This window comes from Hoplias malabaricus, chromosome 2 (genome assembly GCF_029633855.1).
Source record: "Hoplias malabaricus isolate fHopMal1 chromosome 2, fHopMal1.hap1, whole genome shotgun sequence".
In the NCBI taxonomy this organism is placed as follows: Eukaryota; Metazoa; Chordata; class Actinopteri; order Characiformes; family Erythrinidae; genus Hoplias; species Hoplias malabaricus.
The window spans coordinates 76,096,439-76,109,795 of NC_089801.1; positions in this window are offsets into that span (position 1 = coordinate 76,096,439).

The window sequence follows — 13,357 nt, forward strand, 5'->3', positions numbered from 1 at the left end:
CACTTGGCAGTTTTTTCTTTCACCTGACGGTGACAGCAGTGCACTAATGTATAGGATATCACACCACCTGTTAATGAACTAAAGCTAAACTTAAACACCGTTAAACTCTGGGCCAGCAAAGTAATTCACACAATGACGTTTGGTGATAGCAAAGGAAAAAAATAAATAAAAATAAATTATAATAATAACAACAATAATGCAAAGTTCACAGTAAAAACCAGTTTATAGATCGAGCGTCACTGTGTCGCAGTCACACTGCTCCAGGGACCTGGAGGTTGTGGGTTCGATTCCTGCTCCGGTGGACTGTCTGTGAGGAGTGTGGTGTGTTCTCCCTGTGTCTGCGTGGGTTTCCTCCGGGTGACTGTCTGTGAGGAGTGTGGTGTGTTCTCCCTGTGTCTGCGTGGGTTTCCTCCGGGTGACTGTCTGTGAGGAGTGTGGTGTGTTCTCCCTGTGTGTGCGTGGGTTTCCTCCGGGTGACTGTCTGTGAGGAGTGTTCTCCCTGTGTCTGCGTGGGTTTCCTCCGGGTGACTGTCTGTGAGGAGCGTGGTGAGTTCTCCCTGTGTCTGCGTGGGTTTCCTCCGGGTGACTGTCTGTGAAGAGTGTGGTGTGTTCTCCCTGTGTTCGCGTGGGTTTCCTCCGGGTGACTGTCTGTGAGGAGTGTGGTGTGTTCTCCCTGTGTCTGTGTGGGTTTCCTCTGGGTGACTGTCTGTGAGGAGTGTGGTGTGTTCTCCCTGTGTCTGCGTGGGTTTCCTCCGGGTGACTGTCTGTGAGGAGCGTGGTGAGTTCTCCCTGTGTCTGCGTGGGTTTCCTTCGGTGGACTGTCTGTGAGGAGTTTGGTGTGTTCTCCCTGTGTCTGCGTAGGTTTCCTCCGGGTGACTGTCTGTGAGGAGTGTGGTGTGTTCTCCCTGTGTCTGCGTGGGTTTCCTCCGGGTGACTGTCTGTGAGGAGTGTGGTGTGTTCTCCCTGTGTCTGCATGGGTTTCCTCCGGGTGCTCCGGCTTCCTCCCATGGTCCAAAAACACATCTTGGTAGGTGGATTGGCGACTCAAAATGTGTCCGTAGGTGTGAGTGTGTGAGTGAATGTGCGAGTGTGTGTGTGGCGCCCCCTCCATGGTGTGTTCCCACCTTGCGCCCAGTGATTCCAGGTAGGCTCTGGACCCACCGCGACCCTGAACTGGATAAGCGGTTACAGATAATGAATGAATGAATGAATTAATGAAGCATATATACTCTGTGTGTAAAGGGGGGGGGGGCATTAAAAAGTGTACATTACAATATTGAACAATATTGTTCTCATTATGTACAGTCTCTCTCTCTCTCCCTCGCTCTCTCATACACACGCGCACACACACACACACACACACACACACACACACACACACACAGTGTTTACCTTCTGTGGCTCATCACTCTTTTTATAGACACAATTTTTTTATAGAGAGCATTTTTTCCCATCTCATTGCTTATAACGCTGTGTATGTCTTCACACTTCACACCATTCTACATTTCAGACAGCCACACTTCAGTTCACGATAGCTCAAGGTCATCCAGTTCCCTCTGGACTGTTCTTGACTGAGCACAAATATTTTAAGGTTCTAAAATTTATCTGAGCCTTTATTTGAACAAGATATATATATATATATATATATATATGATATTGGTTTTAAATTTGTAACACTTATTTTTTTTTTACCAAAACTCAACAGTGAACAGTCACCGGCTTTATTCTTGACAGTTTCAGTCCCTTTCAGAAGGACTCTGTCACTTTTATGCAAATAAGCTGTTGCTGGCCACGCCCACCATGTTTATGCAGGTGAGGGGTGGTGCCATGTGTTTTAATCGAATTAAAAAGAACAAAATGCACGTCTGAGAAGGAGGGGGAGGAGGCAGACAGCTCTCTCCACTGTTTTGAAACTGTATTATAGTTCAGGTTTTAAACGCTTTGTGTCAGTATTACAGTTCACTCCTTTAAGGCATTAAAAAAGTTGTGTTCTATTAAGGTAAGTTAATTATGGTAGGCTAAGGTATGGTAAGTTAAGGTAAGGTTTCATAAGATCGTACTTCGTAAGATTTGTACTTTATTAATCACACAGCAGCAAAAATTGCAGTGTTACAGCCGCAAAAAGAATGGTACCATAGCTTCTGAAGCATTGAGTATACACAAGAAAAACATGTAAATATTAATACAAATAAAATATACACCGTTGCACAGTTTAGTGTGTACATCAGTAACTGCACTCCACCATAAGACTACGATAATTGCATCAGTGAAGAGAGGTCTACTGGATTGTCAGTTTCTGTGATTTGGTGTGTGTGGTCTACCGAGAGCAGTCTTTGTTATGAAGTCTGACAGCAGCAGGAAGGAAGGACCTGCTGTGTCCCTCCATCACACACCACGGGTGAATCAGCCTGTCACTAAAGAAGCTGCCCAGTGAGCTCAGAGTGTCCTGCATGGAGTGGGAAATATTCTCCATGATGGATGATAGCTTAGCCATCATTCGCCTATTTTCCATTACCTCCACTGGGTTGAGGGGACATCCCTGGACATAGCTGGCCTGCTTAACCAGCTTTTAGGCATCTTCCCATCAGTAGCCCAGAAATAAAGCTTGGCTGATGCAACCACTGAGTTGTGCCCATAGCACACAAGAGACCAGTGTTCTTAGTAGATAGTCAGGTCCATATTATTGATCAGATGAACATCCATTTAATTGTAGGATGTCAATACCTCATTGTCCCTAATAAATATTAAAAGAATATTCTCAGGATTTTACAAAGATTTATGTAAATGTTTGGATGCCAAATTAGTATGCAGTTTTTATTCTGGAATGTTTATATAATGTTAAAACCCATACGATCAGAAATTGTGAATTAAATCACATCCCAATAACATGGGTGTAGAGTAAACACACACTAAAAAATACAAAAAAAATATTCAAAATAGTATGCAGAAAAGGGCATACTTTCAGAACTAAAGATGCGTAAGGGTTCACCACAGTGGAAGACTGTGTGGGCAAATAGTGAAACAATTCATGATTAAAGTGTCTCAACTTAAAATAGCAAAGAACCTGAGGATTCCTTTCTCTAAAGTACATAATATTAAAATATTGAGAGAATCCAAAGAGATCTGTGTAATTTCACTGAGGTGTAGTGGAAAAGTCTCAATTTCTTCTTGGAAAACATGGATGAGGCATCCTCTAGACTAAAGAACAGAGGGATCATGTGCCTTGTTATAAGAGCATCTGTGATGGTATGAGGCAGCACATGGCATGGGTGTCTTGCACATAAGTGCAGGAACCGTTAATGCTGAATGATAGCAACATGCTGCCATCGAGACCTTGTCTTTTTCAGAGAACACATTCTGTATAGATTACAACAGCATGGCTGCTTATTGAGTCCAGGAGCAAAACTAGTACAGAATTGTCACCCATTGAAATCATTTAGCGCATTATGATGATTTAGCATATTATAAATGAAATATACTACATCGACCCTGAACTGTTGAGCACCTCAGATCCTACAAGGAATAATGCGAGAACTTTCCACTTTCAAAACTACAGCAGCTGGTCTCCTCAGTTCCCAAATGTTTACAGGGGTTTGTAAAAAGAGGAGGCGATGCAACACAGTAAAAGAAACATTCCACCATCCCAACTTTTTTGGAGCGTGCTGAGAGCATCAAATTCAAGATGGGTAAATTCAACATGTAAAATATATGTCTTTGTACTGTTTTGCACAGCGTCCCAACTTTTCATGGAATTTGGGTTGTAATTAAATGTAATTTGACAGGGCACTCATAGTTTCGATGGCAAACAAATACAAAAAGTAATCAGACAGGATATTGGCATTACTTTTTTGTAGGTTTCATGACTGTTATTTTTGTGTCTGCTGATTCATTTGCTACTGACTAAAAGTGAAACACTAGTTCAGTCTGAGTGGGCTCTATTTCAGCTGTGAGCAGCAGGAGGTAGGTTTTGTGTGGGGATTCTTTATGAAGGTCTAAGCTGATTAGAGTGCATTTAAATGCACAGGCAATGCACTTAAAAAGTGTGAATCTCAGTATGCATGCACATTAACATATGATAAAAGCCACAGGAGCAACATATTATTTTCTATGGAGGCTCAAAGTTCTAGCTAGTCCTCTGTTGTTTCTCTCATTTACACAGTTTAAAAACACCAGCTGTTCTTTACATTATGTGAGAATTTCATGATGAATGGACCAGTAATGATTAAAAAACATGGTCTCCCTCTTGGAATTTTAAATCCCAGATTCACACAGATTGAAGTGTAAGAATTGAAGGTTGAGCAACTTTAGCAGAGGTGGAAATGATTGCTGATTTAATCACTGTCTAACAGTAGGGCGTTGCTTCATAAGATTTAATATTGTTTACCATGCTGTTACCTACACAGCTGACTATGTAGGCCGTAGGGAGCAAGGCTGTTCACTATGTACTAAGACACACACAGTGTCACAAGAGACAAACATTTGGAGAACAGCCAATTGTGATGAGAACAAAAGATTAGAAGGGTGAAGAGAATTTGAAACTGGATGAACTACCATTTTAAAGACAGTTAATAGCACTTACAGGGACAAGAAACACTTTCTGCTTTGCGCTTTGAGTCTGTGACACCACGGCGTATCCTTCAACAGATTGTGACCTTTAAGCACAGTAATTAACCTCTACATAGCATGCTAAATCTGTGTGTGTTAATATAGGCATGAAACTTGTGAAAGTGAGAACATATCGTAATTAAAGTATCTTTATCTCTTAATTTAATTTCTTATATTTTGGCATATTATTTACACTCTAAATGCAACGTTCATGATTATATATAAAAAAAAAACATTTCTAAAAAAATTCAGAAGATGTTTCCTCACCATTTGCAAGCTCACCAATCTGTTTGCGTACTGGAAACTGGTCTAATGTGTTTACAAAGTCCCAGTGTCAATAAACAAGTTAAAAATATCATACTAGCAAAGAACTCTTCAAACGTTGAAAATCATGACAAGAAATGAGGATGTTGCTTTATTCCTGCTCCATAGGTGGTTTTCTGCAGGTATTTTTGCGGTTTTAGATTATTAACGTAAGAACACACGCTAAATTAGGGAGATGCTAACTGCATGAAAGTAAACAAACCAGAGAGAACTGCAATTCCCCACAATCATAGACAGTGCCTTTAAGTTGTTCCGAAGCAACAAGTGACTTCACAGGCCCTTTAACTGAGGCCAGTGCCTCTGTGGCCCCACCCCTGAAAGCGCCCATGACCTGGAGGAAACCAATGCAAAACACAGGGTGGTAAACTGTTGATAAGTTATTACCAAGCATCACAGTAATCCCTGTGTTCAGTCTAAAGTGCAGAATAAATGTGACAGCGTTGTAACAGTAGCAGATTCAGTAGCAACACATTTCATATCAGTGCATTAACGTACTGTAAACACAGAGCTGTATAGTGTAACAAAGGGCAGTTCAGTCAGCAGGAGATCTGTAGTGTCCCTGCTGTGTTCTTCTTACACTCACATATGATGTAGAAATAAAGTGTTCCTCTGTCTAGTTCTAAAAATTACAACTGACTATCAGGTCCTTAAGAAGAAAAGCATCCCCAGGGATGGCTGGTAAATAGAGGGCACTAGGGTGCCACCCTCCATCCATCCATTCATTTTCCACCACTAATCCGGGTCCAGGTCGCAGGGGAAAACGCATTTCAGCCGCGTGACCTAGCTCTTCTCGGAGCCGACCGAAATTTGTTTTCCATGTCCTCACCAAACTCCTCCCACATCCGAATATTTGCCTCTGTGACAGCCGAAGCCACAATCCGCTTGGCCCTTCAGTACCCATCAGCTACCTCCGGAGTCCCTTAAGCCAGCCAGGCTCAATAGGACTCTTTCTTCAGCTTGACAGCCTCCCTTACCCAGGGTGTCCACCGCCGAGTGCCTGTGCCACGACAGGCACAGACAACCTTGCAGCCACAGCTCTGGTTGGCCGCCTCAACAATGGAGGTCCAGAACATGGCCCATTCGAACAAGGTGTCACCAGCCTCTCCCAGGGATGTAGTCGAAGCTCTGCTGGATGTGGGCGTTTAAGATCTTTCTGACAGGTTCCTCTGCCAAACATTCCCAGCAATCCCTCAGCACACGTTTAGGCCTGCCAGGTCTGTCCGGCATCCTCCCCCGCCATCTGATCCAACTCACAACCAGGTGGTGATCAGTTGACAGCTCAGCACCTCTCTTCACCCGAGGTTCCAGAACATATGGCCGCAGGTCAGGCGATACGACTATAAAGTCAATCATCGAAATGTGGCCTAGGGTATCCTGATGTCAGGTTTACTTCTGGACACCCTTATGCTCAAACGTGGTGTTTGTTATGGATAAACTATGACGCGCTGAGCTGGGGGGCTATGAGTAATCCGACTCCTGCCCTACGCCTCTCACCCTGGGCAACTCCAGCACCCCTCGAGGAGATCGATTCCAGAGCCCATACTGTGTGTCAAGGTGAGCCCGGCGATATCCGGTACCTCCCAACCTCGCCCACCAGCTCAGGCTCCTCTTCCACCAGAGAGGTTTTATTCCAGGCGCCACCCTGCCTTGTGGAAATAGAATTTTACCATGAATTACATTTTTATTTTACATCGTCTTTTTATTTCAATCATGGTCCTCAAAACTGGGTCCTCAGGGCTCTTAATTGTTTGTCCAAAGCAGAGTCAGTCAGCAGTGAAGTAGCAGTGGAGACCTGATGGTTAATGGTGATTAATCAGGACACAGGATTCAGCCTCCACATTCAACACAATCTCGCTCTTCTCCAAAATATGTCTGAGAGGAGAACTTCGGTGAAGATACTACAGGTCAAAGAGCTCGGTCCAGATAAATACACACACACATGCACACACAAAAACCTATGTTGGTTATGCTATGATTGTGAGTAAGGTCCATAGAAATAATGATTACTGTAGCTAACTAACATTATACCTACATCTATCCTTAACCTCAGCAAAGTAAATCATTTCTCTGTTCTAGTGTTTCACAGTTTTAGTGAAAACAATAGAAGTTGATGACCACCAGAAGGTCATCACAATACCACAAAATGTGCCACACTAGAAATCATTGCCTTATTAGTGTTTCTGCTAATAAATCTATATTTCTCTAAACTAGTCTGTAATCTAATGATTCGTGTAACAAAAGCTTACATCTGAGCACAACAGAACTGTGATTTGTGATTATATTATTACTATTAGTCTGTCAATTCATACATTTATTTATTTTCAAATAAATATCAATTAAATATGACTGATTTTCACAGATCTTTGGTATCTTTCACCAGCCACCACTGAGCATACTCAAGAATGAGGTTAAACATGGTGGAGGTAGTTTTCCATAAATGTCAGAACCATGAATTCAGCAAATCCAGACATTGGTACAAGATCTAATGGGTTATACAACAAGAAAACTCCAAAAAAAAACATAATTTAAAAAGGTTTAAAAGAAACCAATTACACCTAAATAAAACAATTTTTCAATTTTTCATTTTTTTTTCATAATGTGGCTAATATAAAAAATATTAATGAAAGCAGTTAGAGGTCATGGGTCTTTTTAAACTACTCAAAAGTACACCTGTTTATTTAGCTTTTTGTCTTTGTTTTGTTATATTTGGGTCTGTGTTCTCCCTGTATCTCTGTGGGTGTCCTCTGGGTGTTCCACATAAATAGCTGAATGCTAGCTTTCTGCCATACGGTTTAGTTATTCTTTGGGTGGGAGCCTGTCATTTCCATCTGGTTTGTACAATTTGGAAAATTTTTAAGAGCAGCCTACTTTTTTTTTCTGACAAACACACTAATCCATTAGCACAGACATGCTTTGATTAGCATTACCATTGATTCTGACATTACTTATTATGGATGCAGTTATTGGAGAACAGAGAAAGTTATGCTTTTGTTAATTCAGTGAAAAAGTCTTGCTCTGCTTTAATGCGCTCTGCCTGTGGCCAAATCTGTTTTCTGGTCTTGGATTAAGTCTTCTGTGGCAGTGAATTACTGGCCCCATTAGGCTATGTATTTGAAGCATTTATTTTACTTTGTGCTTCACATAAAAAAGGAGCTTGGCAATAAAAGCACATTAAAGAAGACACAGTGCTGTGAGAAACCCAAATGCCCTCTGGCACTTTAGTTCTAAATAAGATTAGATTTAGTTTAAAGTGAAAGATTGTGTGCCGTGGACATGTTACATGTTCCACAGATTTTCTCAGTGAAAGTAGGTATGCATCCAAGAACAATCTTCTGCTTCAGTTACATATTGTTTGCTGAATTTAACATCTACAAGGGGCATATTCATTCATTCATTCATTCATTATCTGTAACCCTTATCCAGTTCAGGGTCGCGGTGGGTCCAGAGCCAACCTGGAATCATTGGGAGCAAGGCGGGAATACACCCTGGAGGGGGCGCCAGTCCTTCACAGGGCAACACACACACACTCATACCTAGAGACACTTTTAAGTCACCAATCCACATACCAACGTGTGTTTTTTGGACTGTGGGAGGAAACTGGAGCACCCGGAGGAAACCCACGCAGACACAGGGAGAACACACCAACTCCTCACAGACAGTCACCCGGAGGAAACCCACGCAGACACGGGGAGAACACACCAACTCCTCACAGACAGTCACCCGGAGTGGGAATCGAACCCACAACCTCCAACCTCCACAACCCTGGAGGGGGCACCAGTCCTTCACAGGGTACAAGGGGCATATTGTGACCCCTCTTCCACAAACTGACAAGTTCTGTGGTCTTTATAAATTGCCTGTGTCATGATTTGGTCATTTTCCCTCGTCCAAACAATCCTGTTCAAAACAACCTGTTTCAGCACTTGTTCCTTTGAATGATAATTAGCCACTGTTTACCCCAACCCTGAGCACACAGCAGTAAGGAGCGAGCAAGCATAAGTTGTTTCCTAGCCTTTTTTTTTGTTTGTTTTCCTTTCTTCTCCATTCTTGTTTTCACCGTATTTAGTCAGTACACATTTCCCTATACTTGTATATTTTGCTTGGTTTGACCTTGTCTTTACGCCCTCATATAAACATTGGTTCAGCGATGTGATTTGAGAGATTCAGTTTCTGTACTTGATATAATTAGTACAAAACCAGAACGGCTTGTTTCATCCCAGGTTTTCTGATTTAGGCAGCCCCCAGCTTCACAGTTTGGGAGATGGTGTCACTCACTCCTGTTTTGTGGTATTTAAACAGCATTCTGGGAAAGTGTGTTTGCGTAGTATTGCCTTGGGTTTCCATGCATCTTATTAAGCTGTTTCTTGGGTTTTTGAAGCTTGCATTCATGAATTTGAGCTTACTGTTTTGCCTAGCCCTTTAACATGGTTTGCTCTAATTAACTTACTACTTGTTTGCTATAGTTTTCTTACTGAGACCCTTTAGCAGGGCTTCATTCACACATCCACTTGCTCAGTGGCCTCCTGTTTCTGTTCCTTCTTTATAAAAGGCAGGGTTAAAGGAGAGTTCCAATACACTCAGGTATTCTCTCTGTGCATCACTGGCTCAGCAACGGCCAAGAAACGGCATACTGAAAGTGCTACAAATCTGAACAGCTGGAGTTACAAATTAGCTTCTGTGGTATTTCAAAGACTGAATAAAATGTACAGACAATTTAAACTTCAGGGCGGCACAGTGTAGCAGCAGGTAGTGTCGCAGTCACACAGCTCCAGGGACCTGGAGGTTGTGGGTTCAAGTCCCCCTCCAGGTGACTGTCCGTGAGGAGTGTGGTGTGTTCTCCCTGTGTCTGTGTGGGTTTCCTCCAGGTGACTGTCTGTGAGGAGTGTGGTGTGTTCTCCCTGTGTCTGTGTGGGTTTCCTCCGGGTGACTGTCTGTGAGGAGTGTGGTGTGTTCTCCCTGTGTCTGCGTGGGTTTCCTCCGGGTGACTGTCTGTGAGGAATGTGGTGTGTTCTTCCTGTGTCTGTGTGGGTTTCCTCCAGGTGACTGTCTGTGAGGAGTGTGGTGTGTTCTCCCTGTGTCTGCGTGGGTTTCCTCCGGGTGACTGTCTGTGAGGAGTGTGGTGTGTTCTTCCTGTGTCTGTGTGGGTTTCCTCCAGGTGACTCTCTGTGAGGAGTGTGGTGTGTTCTCCCTGTGTCTGCGTGGGTTTCCCCCGGGTGACTGTCTGTGAGGAGTGTGGTGTGTTCTCCCTGTGTCTGCGTGGGTTTCCTCCGGGTGACTGTCTGTGAGGAGTGTGGTGTGTTCTCCCTGTGTCTGCGTGGGTTTCCTCCGGGTGCTCCGGTTTCCTCCCACAATCAAAAAACACACGTTGGTAGGTGGATTGGTGACTCAAAAGTGTCCATAGGTGTGAGTGAACACATGAGTGTGTTTCACCCTGTGAAGGCACCCCCTCCAGGCTGTGTTCCTGCCTTGCACCCAATGATTCAGCGAAGGCTCCGGACCCACCGTGACCCTGAACTAGACAATGAATGAAAGAATGAATGAAGTGTGTTTGCTGTGAGAACAATAGTTCTCCAGAGTCATCCATGTTGCCTTTAAGACAGTTGTAAACTGGCCAAAACCATCTAGTTCGAAACACCTGACAATGGTGTTAGAATTCTACAATTTTTACAAGAGGGTTACACTTCATTTTTACTCCATCACAACTCCTCTTACGAAGCTCATTAAAGGATATGCCAAAAAACATGGTCTAACGAGACCAAGAGACTTGACGTTTTGAAAGCAGCATTCACAAAAGCTCTTACACTGAATTCTAAACCCATTTGTTCCTTTCACAGTCAAGGTGGGTACTTCTGAAATAGCTGGGAGCTGTTTTATCCCAACACAGTGGACCCTACCCAGAGGCCTTTTCTTGTGATTTTTACTCTCACAATCTTACTCCAGCTGAATGGAGCTACGGAAAATGGAAGTGAGTGCTTGTTGGTTAAACTATAGTTAGAAGAGTATGTTCTCTAAACTGATGTTCTCTAAGCTGATTTGAGGATCAAGAGTCTGTTCAATATTTCTGGCATACAACTGCAGATAGATGAGGAAACCAGTTTGGCTGTGGTGGGTGGGACAGTTCCAGAACAGTGCTTTCCTTAGAGGGATTACCTTCCAGAGGTTAATTTCGTGGGTGCACTTCTCAGTCAGCACAGGCCTTATAGGCGAACAGGAGACTTAACAAATTTTAGCAGAACATTATTGGTGAGAGAGTATGCATAAAATCAAAATGCAGAGGCCTTCAAAACCAGACCTTTGATCCAGGTTCTAGGCTGGATCAATATGCACATTGTAAAATGCCCAGATCGCTCCTAGCCAGCAAACTATGCGCAAGGTAAAATGCCCAAATCTCATCCAGCTGGAAAGCTCATGCCTTACCGGAATGTTCCTGGTCTTACAACACCATAGGCTTTGTTTCTGGTCTCACTTTATTAAACAGACAGATTCTTATAAGGGGGTCCAGTTCATATCCTTTACTTCCTTACCTTCAGCATTTCAGACCCCAGTGGCCTTATTTCAGCATGTGATTAGATTTTATGGTATTTTCAAAGTTATTCTTACAGAGGTGCACAATTCACTTCCTGGGTTTGGTCAGCTTTTTGCTGGGAATACACATTAGCCTTCCCTCTGGTTATTGCCCTCAGAGGGGTGGGAGCAGACCAGCACATTGACGAGGGTTTTCTGGTGCAGCAAGAAGTTTGTGGATTAACACAAGGGGCCTATCACACTCTATAGTCCTGTGGACAGCCGTATGGCTTCTGCAACACCATATTTCTCATACCTTATTTTATGTCCCTTCTCAAACCCGATGTCCCAGGTGCTTTGGACAAGGCTTCTTTTGGTGAGCTTCCTCCACAGCTGGAATTCCAGTGCACTTTGGTTTATGCTGTGTGTGAGCTGTTGGAATCCAGGAGATGTGTGGATTACAGTACCTATAGTGGACTTGGAGGGGTATGGCTCAGGAATCTTGACCCGGGCCAGCTCAAGTTCAGTCCTAGTGGGGGTGGTCCCTCTTGTGCCATAGCTCAGCAAACCTATGGCAATTTTCTACAGCATGGTACCTACACTTCTACTGTGTTTTTGGTACCTAGTACCTGTTTGTTTTCCGCTAGGCTGCCACAACTCCCACTGAAATCTAGTCGGTGTTGTTGATAATAACTATTATTAATGCGAACCGCAGGCTTTGAAACCACAGAAGCAGTTGAGGTAACATTTAAGTGTTATGTACACTTTGTGAATGTGCCTGCTGTATTTGTGTTTTGGGACTGAACACAGCTTAGCCCTGCATCAGCTCAGACAGATCAGGATTGGTTTTTCAATCCTTGTTGCCCCATCCAGCTGTTACAGTATTCTTTCATCAGTTGCCAATCCAGGGCATGTTGTACCTCTTCAAAAAACCAGGGCGTAATTTTCCAAGCTGCCACTGTGAGTTGGATAGAAACAAATGTGATCTCAACTGTAGCTTGAAGATTTTACAAATGGCTAATTTGTGCTGGATATCTGCATTTCATCCTGTAGAGTGAGAAGTATCTCAGGCTAATCACCGCTCGGCAAGGTTTACCCATGTTTTATTCCCTACTCTGCTTACCTGGAACCAGGTACTAAAAAAGTACCCAGCCTAATGGAAATGCAAAAAAGCTGAGTCGAGTGGAGTGGTGTTCTTATCATAGAGTGCAAAAGCACAAACAGAGGAGAACACTAACTGCCCACTTTTGTTAGCTGGCCACCACAAAGCATGGCTAGCTGAATTCACTCAGATGGTAAGCGAAGGAAAGGCATATAAGATGCTTGGAGCATCCAATTTCAAACATGTTTGCCACTTGACAAGAATGGAATGTTCTCAAACTTCTACAGGCATGATGGTCCTATCAATCCTTGGGGCGAGACAGCAGCTAGCTCAAACGTTCAAGGAGCAGATGGGCTTTGAGTGCTATTCTTATAATATTTGATCTTTCATCCCTCCATCTTCTGATGTGACAGCTTTTCTGAGTTTCACTAGGCACAGCTTTGACAGTGGATGCATAAGATGCCTTAGTTGTTATTTCACTTATGTTCTTTGATCTCCTTTCAATCCTTTGAACACAGCCTGCTCAGGATTCACCTTTCCCTTCGGAGACACTGTGCGGGCCTACTGAGGCAGTGCTGTAACGCTAAGCTTCTGTCTTGCTGCTTCACACTATTCATCATATATATCACTGAGCTTTAGAAAATGGGGGTTGATTCTTTCTCTCTCTCAGTCTGAGGCAGAGTAGCCTGAGGTCAGGTTCAGTGGCATTTGCAAGTAAGTGCTCCAGTCATCTAAAGAACTCGGACAGACATTCGCCAGACTGCTGGGATGACATTCTGCAAGCAAAATATGGGAGCACATAAGACTCTAGTATCCCAAATGAGC